This window comes from Tursiops truncatus, chromosome 18 (genome assembly GCF_011762595.2).
Source record: "Tursiops truncatus isolate mTurTru1 chromosome 18, mTurTru1.mat.Y, whole genome shotgun sequence".
In the NCBI taxonomy this organism is placed as follows: Eukaryota; Metazoa; Chordata; class Mammalia; order Artiodactyla; family Delphinidae; genus Tursiops; species Tursiops truncatus.
The window spans coordinates 52,659,553-52,676,383 of NC_047051.1; the positions used below are offsets into that span (position 1 = coordinate 52,659,553).

General features: G+C 39.0%; 1 long non-coding RNA gene across 3 annotated transcripts in view; it reads right to left on the reverse strand.

Annotated features, from left to right (window-relative positions):
- The window catches only part of LOC109547620 (uncharacterized), a 40,483-nt gene extending 24,028 nt beyond the window's left edge, over nt 1-16,455 (reverse strand). For 2 of the 3 annotated variants that reach the window (XR_012327728.1, XR_012327727.1), the window contains exons 1-3: nt 16,344-16,455; nt 16,090-16,170; nt 9,171-9,428 (exon numbers count right to left, since the gene is read on the reverse strand). This is a non-coding gene — a long non-coding RNA (uncharacterized lncRNA). The remainder of the gene's footprint in view (nt 1-9,170; nt 9,429-16,089; nt 16,171-16,343) is intronic. The other variant, XR_002173461.3, reaches the window with a different exon arrangement.
- Nucleotides 16,456-16,831: the final 376 nt, after the last annotated feature.

Below are 16,831 nucleotides of genomic sequence, written 5' to 3' on the forward strand. Positions count from 1 at the left end.
TATGGAGGTTCCATAAAAAACTAAAAATAGAACTACCATATGACCCAGCAATCCCACTCCAGGGCATATATCCGGAGAAAACTCTAATTCGAAAAGATACATGCACCCCAGTGTTCACTGTAGCACCATTTGCACTAGCCAAGACATGGAAGCAACCTATATGTCCTTCGACAGATGAATGGATAAAGGAGATATTGTCGACTTAAAAAAATGTACAACGTGAGAGTTGCGAGTTAAGTTTTATTTGGGGCAAAATGAGGACTGCAGCCCAGGAGACAGCATTTCAGATAGCTCTGAGGAACTGTTCTAGAGAGGTAGGGGGAATATCAGTACATATGTGATTTTGGTGAAGGGGGAGTACATAAAATCAAGCACATATTTTTTTGCAGAAGGTTTCTGCTAGTCACGTGGAGCAGTCGTCACTATGAAGGATTTTAGTGCTTTTCTAGATATGAGATGCAAGAATTGGGCTCATAAAATCGGCTCCTGAAAATATCTAACTATCTGAAGACCGGTTCTGCCAGTTTTTCCCAGAGCACAGAGTGCCTCATTTCTGCTCTCCACCCTGAACTCCTTTCAGGAGGTGTTGAAAATCAGCAGCTGCAGCAAAACATGATTTAATCCTTGTAGAGTTATTTGGCAAGTGCCAATTTGTTGTTGACCATATATGTATATATATGGTGGAATATTACCCAGCCATAAAAAAGAATGAAATGATGCCATTTGCAGCAACATGGATGGACCTAGATATTATCATACTAAGTGAAGCAAGTCAGGAAGAGAAAGAATAATATCATATCACTTATATATGGAATCTAAAATCTGACACAAATGAACTTATTTACAAAACAGAAACAGACTCACAGACATAGAAAACAAACTTATGGTTACCAAACAGGAAAAGGGATGGGCTGGTTGGGATAAATTAGGAGTTTGGGATTAACATATACACACTGCTATATATAAAATGGACCTACTGTATAGCACAGGAAACTGTATTCAATGCCTTATAATAACTTATAATGGAAAAGAATCTGAAAATGAATATATACATATATTACATATATAATATATGTATATATATAACTGAATCACTATGCTGTACACCTAAGACTGGCACAGCATGTGAATTAACTATACTTCAATAAAAAAATGGTTATTAAAAAAGAGAGTGCATAATTTGGAGAGACCAGTTCTTGTTCTAATGATAGAGATCAGAAATCATTACTATAATTATTTATTAAATACCTTCTGTGTTCCCTTCAGATTCATGTTTATCTCTGAGCCTTAAGTTTATGGTAAGACTAATTTGGACAAACGTTGTAATTGCTGAAGAAGATATATGTCATTGAAGCAGAGAGAGTTTGTAAAAAATAAATCCTAAGATATCCAAAATAGTCATTTATATGATAATATTGAAAGGGAGAGGGCTGGGAGACAGAGCACATGTTGGGCATGCCTGTAATGGGTTTTTACAGTCTATTATGTCATAGTCACAGTGTTTCCATTGCAAAGGAGGGGAAGCAGGGCCACAGAAAGCTTTGGTTTTTATTTTGTTTTATTTTACAATGACATTCTTAACTAACCCTATTCCTCTTATTTCTCCAGATACATACAATTTTTTTGAGAACAAATATGGTCTTTCTCAGTGTCTTGAATAGTACTGTTTATAATATTAGTGCTTAAAAATTTAGCAGTTTAAGAGCACCACACCAGACACCTGAATTCCCCATAGATAACACAGAGGTATTTATTCATCATTTTTAATTTCACGCCCAGGTAACGCTGGTAAGTTTCTGCTCTGAAATTTACCAACGGTAAAATCCACATATAAAATCCAGGAGACAATCATTAGTATCAGATAAACAGTTCTAAGAAAGGCATTCTCTGAAAATTATCATTTTGTCAAGGAATTTTCCTCGAAAGTTCCAAGGAACTGTCCTTCTCTTTAGGTTGACATTGCGATTGGAGAGTAGATACTTCCTCCCACTGTCTTGTTTTATTTCTTGTTTGTTTGGTTAGTTTTGTACATCTTTAAAGAAACGCTGTAAATCACAGTGAATACAGAGGCAATAGGGTGGAAGTTAGTTGATAAAGATGCAAACTTTAGAATGAGATAAAAGTCTGAATGGAGGCATCTCTGCCATTTATATCAGTTTGACATCTGCGGGCTTTAGTATCTTATCTACAAGCGTAGGATAATATCTACCTCACAGCAGGTTGTGGGGATTAAATGGAATCATGTTTGTAAGAAATCTCACGTAGGTGCCTGTATCTGGGAGCTACTCAACCCATGCTGAACTACTGTCTTCAGAGAGTAAGAACTTGCTTATTTTGTAGCTGGGTTATTCACCCAGAGGATGGCTTTAGGAAGAATGGATTGAGGAACTTAGTCTAATATCAATGTGAAGCTCAGCTGGGTTCTGAGAAGGGATCTGATGGAAGATGAACAACACAGGGTAAAACTCAGGAAAGTGCGGAGTAGATTGGTTTGAATTAGAGGCTCTCTGCTGTCACCACATCCCTTTTGCCAACCCCTCCTTTTCAGTAGGTAACAAGCTCCACCTCAGAGGGCTCCATCTCAGGCCTGGAGCCTGAACCTGTATACAGAGGAGCTCCTGGACTCTACCTGCATGTTCCACATTCATCTCAAACCTCTCATGTCAAAACCAAAATGCTCGAACTTCTCCATTCAGTCGGCTCTGCACCTTGGGTTCTCCAGCTTTATGACTGATGTTATTATCTAGCCTGGAAAACCGGATTGCATCGTTAACTTTATCTATGTCAAGGACATTCAATTAGTCACCAGGTTCTGTAGGAACTTTTACCCAATGTCATTTCTTCTTGATCTTTATCACTACTGCTTTTTCTTAAACCCAGGCTTTGATCCACCCCTTAGCCTCAATACACCCAATTCTTCTCACTTGAAATGCTGTTGCCCTCCCTTCTCCACCTCAGGAATATCTGCTCCTATTTCAAGAAACAACTGCACTGCCCCCTCTATTCAGTTCTTCTCAACCCCTTCAGTGGATGTTTGCTCCCACTCCGATCCAGTAGTGTCCATCTAAAACAGGGGTCCCCAACCCCCGGGCCAGAGGTGATCCACGGCCTGTTAGGAACCAGGCCGCACAGCAGGAGGTGAGCTGCGAGCAAGCCAGCATCACACACATCACTACTGCCTGAACCATTCTCCCACCTTGTCTGTGGAAAAATTGTCTTCCACGAAACCGGTCCCTGGTGCCAAAAAAAGGTTGGGGACCGCTGATCTAAAAGATGAAATCAAGAACGTAGCCCCATTCATTGTTTATTCTTAAGTTTTCCATTTTATTAAATGTCTGCATTTTAAAATTATAAAACTAAGAGAAAAACTTGAAAGTGTTCCAGTAATACATGATTCAGCAATGTATAAAATGTAAGTGCTGGGCTTCCCTGGTGGCGCAGTGGTTGAGAGTCTGCCTGCTGATGCAGGGGACGCGGGTTCGTGCCCCGGTCTGGGAAGATCCCACATGCCACGAAGCGGCTGGGCCCGTGAGCCATGGCCGCTGAGCCTGCGCGTCTGGAGCCTGTGCTTTGCAACAGGAGAGACCACAACACTGAGAGGCCCACGTACCGAATTAAAAAAAAAAAAAAATGTAAGTCCTGTATCCCCAGACAAAATCACCACCGTTAACAATTTGGTGTATGTCCCACCCTAAATAAACAGAAACACACACACACACACACACACACACACACACAAGCACCAACACACACATATTTCCAAGAATGAGATTTTTAAATACAGACCACTCTCTGGTCTGCTTTTTGGATACTTTTCCTGTCTGACCATTAATATAGATATATGGCATCCTTTTTAACTGGCACATGCAATGAAACACTTTTCATTACATAAGTGTGTCACAATTTATTTAACAATCATATCAATAACAATTTAGTTTGCTTGATCGTAGCTATTATAAACATGTGCATTAGACATCTTTAGATACAAAGCTCATAACATTTGTCTAATAATTCCCGAAGAAAGTTTTCTTAAACTCTATTTACAGTATCAGAGTATGCATATTTTTGATATTATTAGTACTTCACATTAGTTCTCTAGAAAGTTTGTACCCATTTTCATTTCCTCAATTATGGACTTTCCTCCCTTTCACCAACAATGGATATCATCTTATTTTTAATCTTTGTCCGTTTTTTAAGGAATAAATAACATCTCATTTTTCTTTCTTTTCCTAAATTTAAACATCTTTCAATATTTCACTTGCACAATTTTTTTTTTACTTATCTCTTTATACTGTTTGCCCATTTTGTATCATTTGGCTCATCTTTTTCCCATAGGTAGGTAAGTATAGGTAGATACATAAGTAGGCAGGTAGAGATAGATAGATAGATAGATAGATAAACTGTCTTTCAACTTTGTTTAGGCCTTTACCATTTAGACATTCAAAAAAATCTATGTAGCCACCTGCCACTATTTTACATTAAAGTTCCTGATTTTGGTGTTGAAAAAAAGGTCTCTTTTTAATTAAAAGAAAAAACTCATGTATCTTTTAGTTTTTGTTTCCTGTTTTTTATTTTTTTTTAATTTACACATTTGACTATTCATTCCTTTTTAATGTATTTGTACTTTTAAGGGAGCAAACTTATATTTTCCCCAAAACACTTGTCAATAAACTCCAAATCATTTATTAAACAATCAATCATTTCCTCTTTGATTTTTATTTATTTATTTATTTTAATTTTTTTTTCTATTTCTTTCTTTATTTTTGGCTGCATTGGGTCTTTGCTGACACGTGCAAGCTTTCTCTAGTTGCAGCGAGCGGGTGCCAGTCTTCGCTGTGGTGCGTGGGCCTCTCACTGCGGTGGCTTCTCTTGCTGTGGAGCACGGGCTGTAGGTGCGCGGGCTTCAGTAGTTGCAGCACACAGGCTCAGTAGTTGTGGCTCGCGGGCCCTAAAGTGCAGGCTCAGCAGCTGTGGCGCATGGGCGCAGTTGCTCCGTGGCATGTGGGATCTTCCTGGACCAAGGCATGAACTCATGTCCTCTGTATTGGTAGGTGGATTCTTGACCACTGTGCCACCAGGGTAGTCCTCTTCTTTGATTTTTAAACGTCACTTTTGTTATATTAAGGGGATCAGAATATGCCATCCTCAAATATGCCATTTTAGCATAAAACTTGTTTTAAGCTGAAGGCAATTAAAAAAACAGACATAGAAAGGGGTCTCTGCCCTCCCCCTATCTGCCTAAAAGCAGTGCATAAATTCCCCTTTGTGAAGGTTTACCCCCTTTCCTTTCCCGTACCAAGAAGAGAAATCACAACAATTATCACTGGAGACAGAAGGTAGGCACTGACATGAGCCTGCACAAACAAACCTTACTAAAATCCCTTTCTTCCATTAGTTTACCCCATGTATTTACCTTCCCATAATTCACCATCCCTAGAATTTCAAACCTCTTTTTTTTTGTCTCCTCATCTCTCCCCAAATTTATCACCCTTTGTTGATATATAACCCCTTGGGTTTAATGCCTCTTTGAGTCTGTCTTCATTTCTTTTCTAAGAAAGCCTTTGTGCATGTAATAATTAAAATATTAACATCGAATAAAATGTATATATCTTTTCTCATGTTAATCTTTTGTCAGTTTATGCTCCTACTCTGGTCAAAATGCTGTAATACGCCCTCTGAGAAATATAAAGAAGGATGAAACATGATGTTTTCCATCCAGGAGACAATCTAGTTGGGAAAACTTGTTTGGAAGTAGCTCCAATAAAAGTCAGTATACAAAAGGGGTACTAAACATCAGTATAATATCATTCTATGCAGCAAAGATCCAGTCAGTATCTGTATTCCAGGTGCTGTACCAGACATTATTTGTACAAGTACTCATGATCCTTAAGAAGCTGACAATCTAACCAAGAGATTCAGATCTATAAAGTTAACTACACAACAATGAGATCTGTTCATCTACATGAAGAATAAAATGCTGTGTGGACTCCAAAAGAAAGTGAATGGGTAGGGAAATCAGTCATGGGAATGGTTTTACTGTAGGACTAACATTTAGGATAGACCTAGAAGAAGACAACGTGTTACTAGGCATAGCCAGAGAAGAGGATTCTGGACCCATAAGGAAAGACATTAAGAAAACAAGATCTTACAAGAAAAGTGTGTTTGCATTGAGTAGGGGAATTGAAGTAGTGGAGAGAGATAAACCCAGAAATGTACATTTAAGCCAGATCATTTAAGCCAGAGTGTCAAATTTTTGAACAGGGTAATAAAGAACTTTAATTTTTAAAACAATAGAGTCTTTAATATACATTAAATCCTCTGAGTGCCCTTTACCTCATCATAGCAAGAGTTGAATTTATTTCATCAAATTTGGAATTTATATTTGAGTTGATGAGCCCTAAAACACAAAGTTCTTGACATACATTAAGTTTACTTTGGGGACCATAGGAGCAGCTATCCTCCAGACAGCAAAAAGAGGCTTGTGTGACAGCTGATGGGAGAGAACTAACAACAAAGTCAAATACCATGAACAAAGTGGTTTATAAGCCCTGAGAGCCAATGTTCCAAACTGCAGGCATTGATTTGCAATCCACCTGCTTTTCATTAGCGTTTATTTACTTAATAAAGACCATTTTTATTGAATGATGATTAATAATTACCCTTTCAACACTGAGGTGTCTAGCCAGTGTGATGGTGAAAATGATAATGATAATAATAAAATAGGAGCTCATATTCGAAGCTTTTTGATAGGGAATTTTTGTAGAGTGCATTTTGTCCTGAAAGCTTTATATGCACTATACTCTTTAGTTGTCACAAAAAATCCTCTGAGGTAGATACTGTTTTTATTCCATTGGCCCTTGAAGAAACTGAAGCTCAAAAAGACAGTGTATCTTTCCTAAGGTCGTACACTTAGTTGCAAATCTAGCCTCAATATCTATCTGACTTTGGAAATGACATTCTTAATATTGTTCCTATTGTTGTCTTAGAAAGATAATTCTAACAATAAGTGAAAGCCAGTGCTTCCCTGGTGGCGCAGTGGTTGAGAGTCCGCCTGCCAATGCAGGGGACGCGGGTTCGTGCCCTGGTCTGGGAAGATCCCACATGCCGCGGAGCGGCTGGGCCCGTGAGCCATGGCCGCTGAGCCTGCGCATCCAGAGCCTGTGGTCTGCAACGGGAGAGGCCACAGCAGTGAGAGGCCCGCGTACCGCAAAAAAAAAAAAAAAAGGTGATTCAGGAATATAGCTTAAGTGACCTGGCAGATGATGATATATCATCCAACACAGGGCATGCAGGCCAATGAGCAGGGTCTGGTGGGACACTCAGAGGAGTGGTTGGAACTGAAAATACACATTCTGGAATCAGTTTCATTTCAATAATAGCTAATCCCTAAAGATGACTTTAACCAAGGCAAGAATCTGTAGTAAGACGAGATGAAGAAACAGGCTAGAGTACTGGAAAAATCCAAGGTATACCAGTGGTCAACACAGATGCTGTAAGAGTGTAAAGATGGCAGAGTTTAATTCTGACTGCGGACATTAAGAAAGGCATCTTGGAGGAGGTGGGACTCATGGTGGAATTTAAAGGTGCAGATGGAGAGAGTAGTGGAAGATGGGAATTCCGGGCTGAGAAAACAGTTTGAATAATAGTTGACGAAAGTCATTTCAGGAACTTAAGAGTGTACATGGGAAGGGTAAAGTTGGGTTGGGTAGGAGAGAAACTGGGTAGTGGTTGGTAGAGCTGGATAGATGATGGGGCAACTTGTAGAGGATGTGAATTGGTATGGTAGAGTTTTGAGCAGGAGAGTTATGTGATCAGTTCTGAGTTTCAGGAAGAAAGCTTGTAGGAGACTCTCCATAGGGTATAAGAGGCTCTGACCTTTTCAAGGCCAGATCTCCAAATGACCCCTGTGTTAGGGAACCATGGAAGGGTGTCTTAGGCTTTCTTAAGCAGAAAAGGATGTGAATGAATGTATTTCTTTTTAATAAACCCTAAGAAATCTTTAACTCAGACCCCTAACTGACCCATGAACTAAAGAAAGAAACTCATTAATCATCTAATTATGAAATATCTGGCTTTTAACTTGAGCAAATTTACAAACTAGTTATGACAGCATTTCAGAAGAAAAATATCTTTCATCATCCTGTAACTTAAAGAACAGAATCTTAAATTATATATTATTTACAGTGTTGAAAATTTGGAAATTGTTCAAAAGTTTGTCACTCTGAAGAATAAATTACTTGTAACTTTATAATTATTTATACTTCAGATATGATATATTTATCCTTATAAATAGATAAAATAAATTTAAAAATATTTTTTCCCTGATTTAGGAAGTTACATAGCTTCCTTTATTTCCATATCTCAGTGATTTATGAAGCTTAGATTTTATGCTGTATTTTATTTTGAAATAAAAAGGAGAAAAAATGCTCTAAGAACTGTTGTTATTCCTGGAAATAGTTCTGTTTATTCAAGGCTATTAAGTTTTCTTAAAGCAGTTTAAAGAGGTTATTCCATTATATCCTGCTTTTCATTTCATATATTACACATATTTTTTTCAGAAACACGAATACTGAAATACTTTTGAATGTGAATTTCCAGGGGAATATAGGAATAGTATTACTGAAAAAGCACAAAAAATGAATGAAGAGAACCAGGAAAGATTCCAATGACATTTTAAATAAGAATTTTCAAAAGCCTCTCCTTGTCCTTTGTTATTTGCTGGAAGGGTTAGAAGTTTTGCTAGCTAATGTTGACAGTTGTTCAGAAAAGTTTTTATAGGAGATTGGAAGGAAATGTGACTTTCCCAGGAGGGAAGGGGAACAGGGATTCTGCTGGTCTGACTTTAACCTTAAACACCAGAGACGGAAATGGAAACTCATTCTTCTGAGAGAGTTAACAGCGGTGTACTGGACTTTGCAAACTCTCCCCTGAAAACTTGCTGTGAAATTTGTGTTCAGCAATATTCATACTTGGTTTATGCTCTATATCAGAAGGTCAAGGGATGTTCAAGTGCATTTATCTTAGCCTAAAGATTTCAGTGAGATTAGAATCCCCCTTCACCTCCCTAATGGAGCCACTGTGCTAGTATTATTATTAATAGTAGTAGCAGTATTTTCTTCATTCTTTTCTTTTTGTTTTTTGGGTTTTTTTGCGGTACGCGGGCCTCTCACCTTTGTGGCCTCTCCCGTTGCGGAGCACAGGCTCCGGACGCGCAGGCTCAGCCGGCCATGGCTCATGGGCCCAGCAGCTCCGCGGCATGTGGGATCTTCCCAGACCTGGGCACGAACCCGCGTCCCCTGCATTGGCAGACGGACTCTCAACCACTGCGCCACCAGGGAAGCCCTCTTTTTGTTTTTAAATTGAGGTATCCCCTGTGTTATTATGATTTGAGTGGGTTGTCCTGGTATCTTTCTGATTTCTGGGAAGCACTGAAATAAAAGGAGGTGCTATGATTAGAATTAGAACTCACGTAAGGGTGAGTTTTCTCTGGACATGGACCTAACACTGAGGGTTTGTATCAACCAACTTGACCTTTAACATTCAGGACATCTAAGGTAGCAGAACAATATTAAGACAAGACACAAATAATCAGGAAGGCAGTTTTTCCAAACCATGTTTTGAGAGATATTCATATGTGTTCCTTAAAAACAAAATGGCTTCTGGGCTCAAATACATCTGAGCAATGAAGAATTAAATAAAATTAAACAGATTCCTTTACTTTAGGAAGTCTCAGAACTATTGACATAGTAATGTGTTTTGCAAATCTCCAAGAAAAGATGAGTATGCAGCATTGCTCACATTTATACAGACACTTTTCCGGAAAAGTATGTTGGAACACAGTTCGGGAAATTCTGCAGTAACATGAATGAATGAGTGAATATCTAACATGTCAACATCATGCACTTTTAAAAAATACACATACTCATACATATACACACACTTAATCCCCACAAATATCATATATATTAGGTACTATTAATATTCACATTGTACAGGTGAGAAACCTAAAACACTTTCCCAAAGTCACATAGACAATAAAGAAGTCCTCCTCCAAGTCACTTTCTAAATTTTTCTCTAACTCAGTGATAACCAAACATTTGTTCATGTACCCATCAGTAACAGTTTACAGTGTACTACATCATAACTTACAAATATACAAATATTACTATATTAATGTATTGTGTCTATAATAAAATAGAGCAAAAAATTAAAAAGGTTATGATAAAAATAGAATAATGAATGCTTTAAAGTAATCCTTTATCTTATTATTAAGAGCACAAAAATAAATTTGCCCTTACTACAAATGATAAAACCACCATCATTGAATATTTTAAATTTAATGTTTTGTGACACAGTGGTTTAAAAATCTGATTCTAGGGCTTCCCTGGTGGCGCAGTGGTTGGGAGTCTGCCTGCCGATGCAGGGGACACAGGTTCGTGCCCCGGTCCAGGAAGATCCCACATGCTGTGGAGCGGCTGGGCCCATGAGCCATGGCCGCTGAGCCTGCGTGTCCGGAGCCTGTGCTCCGCAGCGGGAGAGGCCGCAACAGTGAGAGGCCCGCATACCGCAAAAAAAAAAAAAAAAAAAAAAATCTGATTCTAGGTTAGGCTCAGTTAATGTTGATAATTCGTTTGGCTGTTGGGAAAGACATGTTACAAAGTGCTGTTATATAAAATAAACACTTAAGGTATGTTTATTGCTCATGCTAGTGAATATGTCCATAGTTTACATACTCTTGTTTTCTTTCCATTTCTGTTCAGACTATCATTCTTTTTTTCTTGTATCTTGACCAATGAAGAACTAGGATTTGGAGTAGAAATATCAGCTATTTCATTTTCTTACTGCTTATTTGTGCTTGCACTAGTTGAACTAAATTTTTAAGCATTTGTTTAGGCTTTGAGCGTTAGGTTAGGTTAAACTGGATAATATAATGGGCAAATGCAGTTAACCCAGAACACATAGCTATCAAATGTTAGTATGTGCTGAAAGCAAGGTGCTAGTGAGAGCTGTGTTAATTCCTCCACTCTCCCTCAGTGTCCTTCTCCCCACACCTGGGATGAACATCACACACTTGCATGAGAACTTTGAAGTCATTAGTATGTAACCCTAAATTAAAAATTAAGAAAGATTAACTTTTATTATTTCTAAAATAAAAAATATATATATAATCTTTCTACAGTCCAGTAGTTCATTATACATGTCTCTGGGGAGTCCCCATCCCACTTTGGAGACTACTCCTCTAAACCGTTCACGCTAAAAGATGAAACCTGATCAGAAATATTAGTTTCAATACAAGCAAAAAACAAACACAAAAAAACCTCTTACTGGTTAGAAAAAACAATTTTGTTACCGCTTGAAAATGAACACTTTTTAGCAGTAGAGTAGCATTTGATTCAAAATAAATTTATTCTCTAAGCAAAAGCTATTCCCTTGAGCAAATGTTCTTTAAATCGTCAATCAGCCTACCTTTATCTTTTTTTTAATGGCATATATAAATGCAGTGTAATGGACTCCATAGGATATCTGTTCATTCTGTGTTGAAAATTTAGTTCACGGACAACAAGGAGGGTTGAGAGTGCACTTTGGAGAAGGTAGGGGTGCTTAAAGACATCAAAGGAGAATTGCTTCTTGGTGACCAGATAGGGAAACGATGTAAGAGCTTAGCTATTGCCAAGTTCTATTTTTCTTTTTCCAAAAAGTAGGACCCATTATTTCTGTAAAAGATTTTAAGGATCATTTAGTATTAATCCACGTCTCCTACTTTATAGGAGGCAAAAATGGACTAAGTGACTTGCCTGCTGCTAAACAGTTAGTGAGCGAATCAGGATCAGAAGCCAGTCCACCTCACTGTAGCTCCACTTGCTCCGTATTTTCTCACTTAAGAAGCATATCTGAGGGGCCTTTTGTAGAGCAATAACCTCGAAACCAAGGTGCAAAGCGCTCGTGCAGCTTATTTACTGCCCATAATTTACCGTATTAAGCAGATGAGCAGAGCATTTCTTTGAGCAATCAAGCAATTAAAAAGAGTTCTGTTTTATAAGGCACCCTTTTCTGATGTGGCATCTGTTGTCCCGGAATTTTATCTGTAAGATATATTTCTGCCGAACTACTTCAAAAAAACTCCAAGTTTCCCTGACTTATAACATCCTTATCATTGTCTTTCTTTCCTTTTTTCTTATTTGAAGTATAGTTGATTTACAATATTATATTAGTTTTAGGTGTACAGCATAGTGATTCAGTATTTTTACAGTTTATACTCCGTTAAAAATTATTATAAGATAAGGGCCATAATTCCCTGTGCTTTAAATATATCTTGGTTGCTTCTCTGTTTTATACATAGTAGTTTGTTAATCCCATATTCCTAATATGTCCCTCTCTTCCCTCTCCTCACTGGTATAGGTTGTTTTCTATATCTGTAAGTCTGTTTCTGTTTTGCTACATATGTTCGTTTGTATTATTTTTTAGATTCCACATATAGTGATATCATGCAGTATTTATGTTTCTTTGTCTGACTTATTTCACTAAGCGTAATATTCTCTAGGTCTATCCACATTGCTGCGAACGGCAGAATTTCATTCTTTTTTATGGCTGAGTAATATTCCATTGTGTGTTTTTGTGTGTGTGTGTGTGTGTGTGTATCAATCATATTTATCCATCTGATTGTTGATGGATACTTGGGTAGCTTCCATATCTTGGCTACTGTAAATAGTGCTTCTATGAACATTGGGGTGCATGTATATTTTCTAATAAGGTTTTCATATTTTCTTGATATATACCCAGGAGTGGAATTGCTATATCATATGGTAGTTCTATTTTTACTTTCTTGATGAAACTTGTACTGTTTCCATAGAGGCTGCACCAATTTACATTCCCACCAACAGTGTACAAGAGTTCCCTTTTCTCCATACCCTCTCCAGCATTTATTATTTGTAGCCTTTTTAAAGATGGCCATTCTGATCGGTGTGAGGTGGTACCTCATTGTTGTTTTGATTTGCATTTCTCTAATAATTAGTGATGTTGAGCATCTTTTCATGTGCCTGTCATGTATCTGTATGCCTTCTTCAGAAAAATATTCGGGTCTTCTGCCCATTTATTGAGTTGTATGAGCTGTTTATATATTTTGGATATTAATCCCTTGTCGGTCATATCATTAGCAAATATTTTCTCCCATTCAGTAGGTTTTTTTTTCCCCCCCAGCGGTTTCCTTTGCTATGCAAAACCTTTTAAGTTGAAATAGGTCCCATTTGTTTATATTTGCTTTTATTCTTCTGCCTTAGGAGACAAATCCAAAAAAATATTGCTGTGAGTTATGTCAAGGAGTGTTCTGCCTATGTTCTCTTCTAGGCGTTTTATATTTTCAGGTCTTACATTTAGTTCTTTAATCCATTTTGAGTTTATTTTTCTATATGGTGTGAGAAAATGTTCTAATCTCATCATTTTACATATAGCTCTCCAGTTTTTCCCAGCACTATATACAATGGAGAAAAGAGACTGTCTTATCTCCATTGTATATTCTTGCCTCCTTTGTTGTAGATTAATTGACCGTAGCTGAGTGGGTTCATTTCTGGACTCTCAATTCTGTTCCATTGACCTGTGTGTCTGTTTTGGTGCCAGTACTATGCTTTGTACTGTACTCATTACTGTAGCTTAGTAGTGTAGTCTGAAGTCTGGGAGGGTGATACCTGCCGCTTTGTTCTTGTTTTTCAAGATTGCTGTGGCAATTCTGGGTCTTTTGTAGTTCCATATAAATTTTAGGATTATTTATCCTAGTTCTGTGAAAAAGTCATGGGTATTTTGATAGGGATTGCATTAAATCTGTAGATTGCTTTGGGTAGTATGGCCATTTTAATGATATTGATTATTCTAATCCAAGAGCATGGGATATCTTTCCATTTCTTCATATCCTCTTCAATTTCCTTTATCGATGTTTTATAGTTTTCAAAGTACAGGTCTCTCACTTTCTTGGTTAAGTTTATTCCTAGGTACTTTATTATTATTTTTTTAATTTTTATTTATTTATTTTTTTTTGCGGTACGCGGGCCTCTCACTGTTGTGGCCTGTCCCGTTGCGGAGCACAGGCTCCGGACGCGCAGGCTCAGCGGCCATGGCTCACGGGCCCAGCCGCTCTGCGGCATGTGGGATCTTCCCGGACCGGGGCACGAACCCGTGTCCCCTGCATCGGCAGGTGGACTCCCAACCACTGTGCCACCAGGGAAGCCCACTTTATTATTTTTGATATGATTTTAAATGGGATTTTTTTTTTTTTTTTACTTTCTCTTTTTAAATTTTTTCAGGGGTTTTCCCTTCTTTCAATTGAGAGTAGTTCCTCTGCTTCTATGAATTTAGGTAAAACAGTCATCTCTTGTGGTCTTGAAGTGGTGATGTTATGTGGGAGCATCCCTATACAGGTGGCATGGGCCTGGTGCCTTCAGTGCGAGGGCTGCATTTGACATGGATGCAGGTCCCCCGCAGACGGAGATCTGATGTGCTGCCTCTGTAGGCTCCCATGTGTCCACTCAGACACAGCCTCAGGCGCAAGTCCCCTTTGTTCCTCACAGCCAGTCACTGCCCCCAGCCTCTGCCAGCCCCACCCTGCTGTGAAACCACTCAGCAGGGCAGACGGGGCCCACGTGGACTCTTGGAGTGTATCGGGAGGTGTGCTGTGGTGGAGTGGCTGCCAGCAGAGACCTGGGCCGCTTCTGGGGCACTGCTTGAGTAAGCACCACCAATGGCTATCACTGCCCCACCCAGGCTCCTTCCCAGGACCAGGTCGCCTTTGTGTCCCGTGTCTTTTCCCTGGTCATGGCCGCCCCAGATGCAGTGCCATGTTGCAATGTGAAGTGAACAGGGCAGGAAAATTTGCTCAGCTTGGACTGGGGCTCTCAGGGAGGCAGTTGCAAGAAACTGGCAGCCACTAGATTTCCAGGGCGAAACCTAGCACCTGGGACATAGGGGGCGCTCAATAAGTATTTGAGGAATAAATGAATGAATGAATTTAATAGAGCGAAGATATACTGATGGTGTCTAAGAAAGAAAAAGTATGAAGGAGTAGACACTTTGGAAAATTCGGCTGATCATTTCATGTGGAGTGAATGAGAAGAGAAATCGAACTCTTAAAGGTGAGAGAGAGAGAAGCGAATCTGGGATCACATAAGCAAAGTAATGACCTTGGGATAGGACACTCTCTAGAAAGTGTTATCTAGTTACTCCCTTTGCCCATGTTATTTCCATAGACTGCACTAATGGCAGCAGGAACAAAGTATGTGGGAGGGTGTAAAGAAACAGTGAAAGCTGGTGCAGTTATTGTAGCTTCATTTTAGGTTGATTGTGACATAAATATATGCCCACCTGTGGTTAAGGACCCCATGACGCCATTGCTTTGCATGCCTGGCAGGTCTGATTGTGCTGGATCCCCAGCATGCTCTTGACAGTCCAAAGCAAGGTCCTGTCCCCTGGTGTAGGAGGACATGCTATCAGAAAGGCTGAATTTGTACTCTAAGGACATAACGGTGTAATTACCTCACAGAAAGGGAGGGCTCCCATCATTCGATTTTGCAGAGACTATGCAGGACATTAGGGTTGCTTGAACTTGGCGAGCATTTACCACCTGATTCTGCCTCAGATAATGCCAACATCCTAGCATCTCAAAACCAGGGCTGGCTCCCTGATCCTGAGCAGTTCAGGGAAATGCTGGTCACCCTGAGAGAAAAAGTATAATTCCTTAAAAGGGATATTGACTTTCATTGCAATCCTTCCTCAAGAGAAGGATGAGAGGGGCACTATAGTAGAAAGAGAATTAAAAGATACTTATTCAGTGTGTCTTAATTACAAATCTAAAGCTAAAACATCAAAACCATGGGTATCAGGAGAAACTAGACTGTCACATCAGGGATTGATATGATTGAGAGATGTAAAGAGAATTGGAGATAAAAAGGAACTAATACTTGTGAACCACCCTGCACGAGCCAGATGCTGTGCTTGAAAATGCACATACCGTATCTTATCATGAATTCTTATAAAATTTGAGAAATAAGCATTACTTTTCCTTTCAATAAGGATGAAGAAACCCAGAGAGGTTAAGACACTCACCCAAGGTCACATGGTTTCTTCTGGCAGAGCAGGGGCCAAATTAGGGTATTGCAGACTTCGTCTCATGTTCTTTCTGGGACACTGCACAATGAATCAGTAACACAAATAAATAAATTGGCCTACTTATTTTTTGCAGGAAATTACTCCCTTAGTAAAATAAGCAAATAAACTAATAAATAAAATGACTCATAAGAGTCTTAGTTATAGGTGTGCTCCCTACGAGCACGTATATTCCAAGCAAAGGATCAGCCTACCTTGATGATGTTGACATAATCTATGACAACAGCGCAGCATAATTTGTTCTGGTTCCACAGGGAGAGACAGGAGTGGGGAGTAACTGAGTGAAGGAGAGAGGGGACAGAACTAGGCACCTGGCCCTTCCTTCTGGCTAAGTTACCTGGTAGGTTCATTACCTCATGCTTAGAGCAGTAAGTGCCATTTGCTAGGGAGGGGAGTGTGGGCGGTTCCTATGTTTTCCATTCTCAGAGAGATCCCCTAGAAATTTACTTCCAAAATTTGAAAGTGATTTTTTGTCTATTTCAACGTCTAAGCTTTTTTTTTTAAACTATCATGATTATACAACAATAAAAAATGAATAAACTACAGTCTCTCCTGTATTAAATGCTCTCATGTTTTTAATACCTGCAGAGCAAACACGAGTCAAAGATTCAAGGCAAAGGCTGTAAGAACTAGTGCTAACTCGCTTATGTTCATAGAGAAAGGAACGAAACAAATACACGAT